A 10,000-nucleotide genomic window follows, 5' to 3' on the forward strand; every position below is an offset into this window, starting at 1 on the left:
ATAATAATAATAATAATAATAATAATAATAATAATAATAACACAGACAAAGTGCAGACTAGATAACAACTAATTAGTAAAAATTAGTAAAAACTAAACATGGGTACACGATTGTTGCTCAACTAGCCACAATTTAGTTTGTTTTTTGAAAGTGACAAGTGCAGGTATACTTTTCAAAGTGTCAGGTAAAAAGTTCCATAGTTGTGGTCCTTTTTATTGAAAAAGCAGTCTGGGCAAGAGATGTTCTACGGAATGGAACGCAACATTTGCCTTTTGACGTTGCTCGGGTGGTAGATCTGGTACCATTTTGCAGTTTTGTAACTGCCTTGCAGAGCAATTGGGGAGCAGAGTTATTTAAGCATTTAAAAACCAGTGTGACTGTGTGTAACAAAATTAAATTGGTAAAACTTAAAGGCCTACTGAAATGCAATGTTCTTATTTAAACGGGGATAGCAGGTCCATTCTATGTGTCATACTTGATCATTTCGCGATATTGCCATATTTTTGCTGAAAGGATTTAGTAGAGAACATCGACGATAAAGTTCGCAACTTTTGGTCGCTGATAAAAAAGCCTTGCCTGTACCGGAAGTAGCAGACGATTAGCGTGACGTCACAGGTTGTTGAGCTCCTCACATCTGCACATTGTTTACAATCATGGCCACCAGCAGCGAGAGCGATTCGGACCGAGAAAGCGACAATTTCCCCATTAATTTGAGCGAGGATGAAAGATTTGTGGATGAGGAAAGTGAGAGTGAAGGACTAGAGGGCAGTGGGAGCGATTCAGATAGGGAAGATGCTGTGAGAGGCGGGTGGGACCTGATATTCAGTTGGGAATGACTAAAACAGTAAATAAACACAAGACATATATATACTCTATTAGCCACAACACAACCAGGCTTATATTTAATATGCCACAAATGAATCCCGCATAACAAACACCTCCCCCTTCCCGTCCATATAACCCGCCAATACAACTCAAACACCTGCACAACACACTCAATCGTTCACCTCCCCAAAGTTCATACAGCACATATATTTCCCCAAAGTCTCCAAAGTAGGTACAGGCAGGCGTAGGTGCGTGGTGATTGGCTCATGTGTTACCTAGGAGGTGTTTCCGTCTGTGACGGCATGCTGATACAATTTTGCTGCGCTTGTTGAGGTCTGGGCGGTATATAATAAACAGTTTCTCTTTTAAGCATAGGTTGCATCTTTTATTACCATTGTTGTAAGGTGTGCTGGATGCAAGAATTTGCCATGTTATTGAATATTCAACATTATTGTCTTTGAGGTCCCAAATGTGTTTGCTGAGTTCTGTAGTATTCCGCATGTTTTGGTTCCTGAAAGAAGCCTTGTGATTGTTCCATCTGGTTTTGAACTCTCCCTCGGTTAATCCTACATATGTGTCGGATGTGTTAATGTCCTTGCGTGTTACCTTTGATTGGTAAACGACTGATGTTTGTAAGCACCCCTCGTTGAGAGGGCAATCAGGTTTCTTGCGGCAGTTGCAGCCTTTGTTGGTTTTGGAGTCGCTCTGTTGGCCATGTGCTTTTTTGGATTTTGTCAGTTCCTGTTTTTTCACTCCCTGTTTTGTTTCTATGACAACCCATTAGTTTTCACCTGTCCTCATGTCACACACCTGATTCATTTGCACTCACACACCTGTTGTTAATCATATATGTGTTATTTAACCTTTTAATTTTCTGTTGGTCGGCCTGGCGACATCACTCTTGACACACTCCTGACACTCTGTTTCATGTTCATAGTCCATGCTGCCCTGTTCATGTCATCGCAAGTAAGTTTTGTTGATTAATGCCACAGTTAGTGTCTTTTGTTTTTTTTGTCCGTAGTTCTGCCTTTGTGCGAGTTTTTGTTTTTATAGCCAAGTTTTGTACTTCCGCCCTTGTGCGCACCTTTTGCTTATTCCTTTTTTGAGTGTTAAAATTAAAATATGTATTCACCTTCACGCCGTGTCCGGTCCAAATCCTTTGCACCTCGGGAAAACAATCCACGCCATTGTCCAAGTCTTGACAGATATGTGGATCCCCTCCTTAAAAAAGTTGTTACATGTGTTTTGGAAAGCTAGTTTCAACTTTTTTGTCAATAATAAGTTTTTATTGCATGTAAACATACTTTGTGTGTGTATGTAGGGCAGTGACATAAGGTGGGGAGTGGGCGCACTTCAGAGTCTATTGAAAATTGGGACAGAAAAATACTTGTTCGGGGCCACCTAAAGCCCGAACTGTATCCACCCTATAACTCACTTTTTAAATGAGTACCTTTTGTAAAATACAGCTCTCAGGTGTCCTGCTGCACTCAGAACCCCTCAAAAAAAAAAACACACACTGCTAGATTTATGTAGTTCTGATTTTTCTTCTCCCATCTCACCGTGCCAGCAATGTTGTGGAAAATCTATGTGGATGCAACCACCATGAGGGGATAACGCCAGTCAGGCAAAGATCCTGCCACAAATCTTGTTTGTTTCTGCAACCCCACAGAAAAATAATGTAAGAACGCCGAGTGCCAGCCAGCACAGCAGCTTCCACTCCGGGTGACGCGCAGCTCTTATGCACGTACAGTGCGCACTATCCTCACACACTTTTGTAGTACGGAGCTGCAAAACGCATGTAAAATGTTGACTGCCATCAGGGAACTTAGTAACACGCAGTGACCTTATACAACCTCTATTAACTTAGCGTTGATGAGAGGATGTAGGCAGAATGCTAAGTCGACCCAAACAACTGTCGGCTGTTTTACCGAACAAGAATGAATGACAGTCAGCATGTGTGAACTGTCTTTGGCACGTAAACAATCATTGAATTGAACGGGAGTACACCTTTGTTTACCTCCCAGGAGAGTCTACGAGTCAAAGGAAGAAAAACAGTCCGAATCAAAATGTGCTGACGCGAATACTAACACAATAAATAAACACATCAATATTAAATATATCGTAGGGATTTCATTAATACAGATACCAATGTCACTCTTCATTAATGATGGAAGAGTTTGTACACCAGCAACATCATGTAACATCTCACAGCAGGGAATTTTACCAACACCTGCTTTTTACATTTTTAAAAAGGTGACATTTTATGATTTTTGTTTCTTTTTTTAAATACACTGGACAGAAATATGAATGCAACACTTTTGTTTTTGCTCCACCAGTTTCATATGCGCATTCACCGAACCCTTCTTTAGAGAAAAATACAAGTGAAGTGAATTATATTTATATAGCGCTTTTACATAGTGAAACCCACTATCTAAGTTACATTTAAACCAGTGTGGGTGGCACTGGGAGCAGGTGGGTAAAGTGTTTTGCCCAAGGACACAACGGCAGTGACTAGGATGGCAGAATCGGGGATCGAACCTGGAACCCTGAAGTTGCTGGCACGGCCACTCTACCAGCCGAGCTGTACTGCAGGAACATTGTTTGGGGGTATCTATAATACGTTGATAGGGAGAAGTTTTTATTCACACGATGTGTGTAAATAAATGGGTGTGTCTTGACCAACTCACCGAACCCCTAGGGTTTGATCGAACCCAAGTTAAGTACCACTGACCTATTTATAAAAAATACCTAAAATACCTATCAGTGGCTTTGTGGTTAGATTGTCCGCTCTGAGATCGGTCTTCCCCGTGGCCTCCTACCGGTCGGACGTGCCCTAAAGGGAGGCGTTCGGGTGGCATCCTGACCAGATTCCCGAACCACCTCACCTGGCTCCTCTCGATGTGGAGGAGCAGTGGCTTTACTCGGATGACAGAGCTTCTCACCCTATCTCTAAGAGAGAGCCCCGCCACCCGGCGGAGGGAACTCATTTCGTACCCGTGATCTTGTCCTTTCGGTCATAACCCAAAGCTCATGACCATAGGTGAGGATGGGAACGTAGATCGACCGGTAAATTGAGAGCTTTGCCTTCCGGCTCAGCTCCTTCTTCACCACAACGGATCGATACAGCGTCCGCATTACTGAATACGCCGCACCGATCCGCCTGTGGATCTCACGATCCTCTCTTCCCTCACGTGTGAATAAGACTACGAGGTACTTGAACACCTCCACTTAGGGCAAGATCTCCTCCCCAACCCAGAGATCGCATCTTGATTGTTTTAATTCATGTTCCCACATTGCCGTAGTCCCAAATTTAATAATAACTTCATCATATTTAGATTATTCTGGGGTCTTGTGGATCTTGGTATGCCCAACAGGCTTTCCGTAGATCATGATAGTTTAAAATTATGCTCATGATTGTTTTTTTTTTGTTCCCGAAGAGCTAATCATTAAGGAACATCACATGATTAAAATTGTGTAATTCAATCTTCTAGCAGGAGTAGACAGATACTAATAAAAGTTTGTCTTCTCCATGCCTCAACAAGAGTTTTGTTTCCTTCCTGTGTTTACCATTTTCTAATAGTCAGTCACAGGACAACAAAATTGCAGTTTTCAACAAGCAGCCAGTCACCCACCACTAAAAAAATCAAGCTAGAATGACAGGGGGAAAAAAATAACTTTAGAACTGTGTTGATGGGGTTGTGAGGGAACATTAGATAAGATCATAACAAACAAAAAAAGATTAACGTACCAGCGTGAGGCACTGAATCCAAAACTGGCAAACATTATAAAAGCCATAAAAAGTGTAGAAAGGCAAAAAAATAATAATAATAAATCTGCGATAAAGTGAATTAAAAGTAGATTAAATTTGAATCTGGGAAAAAGTAATCCACAGCTGAGTAGTTGAAGTGGATTTTACAGAGGAAAAATGTTTACAGTCTCGTCAATATGATAATTAAGACGCGGTCTACAGCCGGACTTTATGTTAAAGTCGTCAAAAGCTTTTTTTTAAATTTAGTTTAATGACACATTTTCATGTCTAGCGTTTCAACAAATGTAGCTGTATGCAGCAACTTTCCAGCCAGACAAGTCCTGAGTGAAATATAAGCACAGGGGCTATCTAGTGAATAATAAATGCAGGAATGCAAAATAAATAAATAAATCTCAGCCTCATTCACGACAACACTCTTACTCCACAAAGAGACTAACACACAGACACACACACACACGCACACACACACACATACGACTTGAGGCTTTTTAGATGAAGAGAGTGGAAGCTCGGGTGAACTAGTGCAGAACAATATCACCCACTTGTGAAGATTCCAATCTTCCCCTTCACCAACATGTGATATATTTGTATCTTACTAGTCACTCTCCATTTGGAGGTATTTGGTCCTATGATATCTTATTCCACTAACTCTGCATTAGGTTCAACAAAACACCTGCAAAGTGATCTTAACTATCATTCACAAACAAGGATGGGGCGAGGGTCACCACTTTGTCAACAAATGCGTGAGCAAATTGTTTAACAGTTTAAGAACAACATTTCTCAACCAGCTATTGCAAGGGTTAGGGATTTCACCATCTACAGTCCGTAATATCATCAAAAGGTTCAGAGAATCTGGAGAAAACCGAAAACCAACATTGAATGCCCGTGACCTTCGATCCCTCAGGCGGTACTGCCTCAAAAAGCGACATCAGTGTGTAAAGGATATCACCACATTGGCTCAGGAACACTTCAGAAAACCACTGTCAGTAACTACAGTTGGTCGCTACATCTGTAAGTGCAAGTTAAAACTCTACTGTACAAAGCCAAAGCCATTTATCAACAACACCCAGAAACGCAGCTACACCGCTACAACAAAAATGACGGGGAGAAGACACTGTCGAAGGTGAGCCACGTAAATAAGACCGCCCACAAAACGGCGCATCCTGAAGCGACTGTCAGAAAGCGGCTTGAAGATCAATCAATCAATCAATGTTTATTTATATAGCCCTAAATCACAAGATGATGTCAAAGTCATTTTAGATTGGGGGCCACATGAAGAAAAATCTACTCCTAAGTGGGCCGGACTGGTAAAATCACAGTACGATAACTTAAAAATAACAACTTCAGATTGTTTTCTTTGTTTAAAAATAGAACAAGCACATTCTGAAAATGTACAAATCATAATGTTGTTGTATTTTTTTTTTTTACACTTACATGTTTGGTTAATAGTATTCTATCTTTATTTGTCATTATTTATACTTTCTGAATAAATTATGTGATACTGTTCATCAGTCAACTCATTGGTGTTCATTCTCAATCTATCAGGATAAAAAAATATCAAAATCAAATTACAGTATGTTATTTATGTAGTTTGCTTATTTTCCTCAACTGGTGCACTAACAGGTGTTTTTTTTTTTACAAATGTAGCATCATCTACAAAGATACAAAGAATTGCTATTGTGACATCTAGTGGACACATTTAGAACAGCAATTATTTCATTCAAAAATGTCTGTATTTTTTTTATACTTAGCATACTCATACCCGCAGGCCGGATAAAACCTGTTCGCCGTACATGACACCCCTGATCTATATTCAACTTTTGTCCAAATGACCTAAACACAAAATGATTTGTTCACATCAAAGAATTGAGCAGATGTTGAGCAAAAAATATGTTCTTTGTTTTATATGTCATTAAATAAGGGCATATTGACAACATGGTTACACAATAGGACTTTATAGTACCAGGTATATGTGATTAGGGATGAGTAACTTTCACATTTGAACCGATACTATCCTGACTGGCACGCTCGTTGCCAGGTAATGATTAGCGCTTTAGTTGTCAGCTAACAATTAGCGCTGTAGTTGTCAGCTAGTAATTAGTCTCCCAATTAACCCACCAGTGCCTCCATGGTAATGCCCCCCTCTACCTCAAAGAACTGCTCACCCCCAAATCCTCCACACGACACCTCCGCTCCGGACAGACTAACCTCCTCCAACCTCCGAGGACAAAGCTACGAACAAACATTCTGCTCCGCCGCTCCCAGTCTGTGGAACGCTCTCCCTGACCACCTGAGGGCACCACAGACTGTGGATGCTTTTAAAAAAGGCTTAAAAACCCTTCTTTTTAAACAAGCCTTTTTTTAGATATATGCATGCTCGTTCTAGTTTTTATTTGTATTTATTTGTATTATCTTTTTATTTATTTTTTTAATACACTGTAGCACTTTGAGGTAGTTTGCTCAATGTAAAGTGATTTTTACAAATAAAATCTGTTATTATTATTATTATTATTCCTGACTACTTCAGCTCTCCAGTCAGTTCACTCTGCACCAGTAGATTCTTGGTTCACCCTTCCAGTCATGTTCATCTCCTCTGCTTTGGCTCCACTCACGCATCTCGTTCCTGTGACTCTGCCACGGCGTTGTTTTGTAGTGTTAACGGTTTCCTCTCCACATCTTTCGTGTGTGTCCTCGGTTGTTTTTTTCTCACTCCTTATTGAGTGCGCTTTCTGTCGGTATTTTTATTCTTTCTTCTCTGCATTGGGGTACTCCTCCAGCAAAAGCCTATCGTGACACTCTCCATTAGTTTGGGGGTCCTTGACTTGGAAAACGTTGAAGACCCCTGCTTTAAATGACTTGATCTGGTGTGTCTTATTTCCACATTAGACCTTGTTACCAGTGAACTAAGACCTCAGACAAGCTTACGGTAAAAGTCAAATAACACCCAAAACTAATCAGCTGAGTTGCGATAAGGATTTTGTAAACATGTATCACACAATTCTTAAGATAGTAAAAAAAAAAAACTGGAAAACGGGAGAAAAAAAAACATGGCGAAAGGTTACTGCTGTGTTAAACCTGTCACTGGATTAATAAATGCTGCATATTCTATAGCAAGGGTGTCAAACTCATTTTAGCTCAGGGGCTGCGTGGAGAAAAATCTATTCCTACGCGAGCTGGACTGGTAAAATCGAGGCAGTAAAACTTAAAACTGAAGACAACTTTAATCTGTTTTTTTTGTCTTATTTTGTCCAAAATATCCTTTTGGCAAAACACTTCAAGTTAGTTGAAAATTCTAAGGAAAAAATTGGGGCAGCTTCAAATACACCATGAAGAACACAATTAACTTAGACTTTGCCTCAGTGTATTTACAAGGCAATTCAACTTTAAGCACTTCCTATTTAGGATTCTCATGTTTGCTGTTCACCATTAAAAACTTTTGGAAAAGCAACTGAGTAAAATTCCTCAAACCGCCGCGTCGGTGAAATTCACAACACATTCATTTATCATCATTCAAATCTTACAATTATAATATAAACAAACCAATTATCCAAATGACACCATGAGAGCCAAACTAAAGATAATATAACTACAAACATAACCAATGTGAACATAGTTTAACCTAAAATAGAACAAACACCAAATGTAGAAACACACATTTTTACAATGGAGTTCAGGGTGTGCATCGTGCATTCAACCAATTGCAAGGGCTGCATGTAACTCTACCTAAAAAGATGATGATCAAGTGGACTTAATTCTTTACATCTTCGTTATTCGTTATTTTATCCGTTGAGTAGATCATTTACGATGAAAGACTGTATTATGCGTGGATACAGCCGCCATCTGCGGCCAGTCACAACAAGAGCAGGCGACTGCTTGAACCTGCGCTGATTGGTGTAGCAGCAGCCAATCCAGAAGGCGCTGAAAGTCAGCTGACACATCATCTTCAAACACGGTCATGTGGGACCTGGGTTACTCTTCAATTGCAGACTATTTCATTAAAAAAAATGCAGCTTATTTTTATATTGAGCAAACTGATCATCCGGATTAAACCTGTTTGCGGGCTTGATACGGATGTGACACTGCTGTGACAATCGCCTATATCAGAGGTGTCAAACCCAAAATCTGGCCCGCCACATCATTTAATGTGGTCCGTGAAAGCCTGAAAACAATGCACGTCAATAAAGTATTTTAAATGTATTCTTTTCATTTTGACAGAAAAAAATACATGTAATGCATGAATTTGCATATATTTTACATTGTTCTTTCCTAAATATAAAAATAGATGCTTAGATACCTGTATGAATATGTAATAATAATGTTTTTCACATCAATAATGTAATATTTTGTTACATTTGTATGACTTTAGGTTGGAAAGTAGTTCTAACCTGTAATAATAATAATGAACTGCTAGTTTTGTGTTTCCTTTTAATGACACAAATATTATATTATGATACATTACAAAATTTTTTTTGTTGGACTAAAAATAAATATCTGATTGACTTATGATTTCGAAGCAAGCTATCCATTAAGTTGTACATTGTTTAAAAATAACTATATATTTTACGGTTGAAAAAACTAAAACACTAGCTTCCCAGTCGCCAGAATTTTACCCTAAAAAACAGTGGTAACATTTTTCTATTTAAAAACGCAACAACCATAGATTTTACAGTAAAAAATAAACATCAGCTCAGTCCCCAGAATTTGACCGTAAAATATGGTGGTACCCTTTTTCCAGTAATATGCTGTTAAAAAAACAAACAAAAAAAGATACATTATACAATAAAATTCTGACTGAGCTGCTGGTCTACATTTAAAAAACTAATAATTTTTACAAAAATATGACCAAACGCATAACAAAATTGTGTAATAATATTTATTAATTTGTATTTATTACTCACATTTAAATGCGGCCCTCTGAGAGTAGCCATAACTGCGATGTGGCCCCTCAATGAAAATGAGTTTGACACCCCTGGCCTATATGCTTCAAAATCTCTGAAACACAATTATCTACTTGTCGGATGTCAAATATTATGGTGACGTTATTTGATCCATTGATAGCTTTTTGAAGTCAACACAACATACAACTCAAGGTTAAAATACACTATATTGCCAAAAGTATTTGGCCACCCATCCAAATGATCAGAATCAGGTGTCCTAATCACATGGCCCGGCCACAGGTGTATAAAATCAAGCACTTAGGCATGGAGACTGTTTCTACAAACATTTGTGAAAGAATGGGCCTCTCTCAGGAGCTCAGTGATTTCCAGAGTGGAACTGTCATAGGATGCCATCTGTGCAACAAATCCCGTCGTGAAATTCCCTCGCTCCTAAATATTCCAAAGTAAACTGTTGGCTTTATTATAAGAAAATGGAATAGTTTGGAAACATCAGCAACTCAGCCATTAA

General features: G+C 39.1%; 1 protein-coding gene across 2 annotated transcripts in view; it reads right to left on the bottom strand.

The window, feature by feature from the left end:
• Positions 1 to 10,000, bottom strand: part of drd2a (dopamine receptor D2a) — a 235,195-nt gene that overhangs the window by 174,698 nt on the left and 50,497 nt on the right. The gene's annotated exons all lie outside the window — the stretch shown is intronic.

The sequence above is a fragment of the Nerophis lumbriciformis genome, linkage group LG17 (genome assembly GCF_033978685.3).
Source record: "Nerophis lumbriciformis linkage group LG17, RoL_Nlum_v2.1, whole genome shotgun sequence".
Classification (NCBI taxonomy): Eukaryota; Metazoa; Chordata; class Actinopteri; order Syngnathiformes; family Syngnathidae; genus Nerophis; species Nerophis lumbriciformis.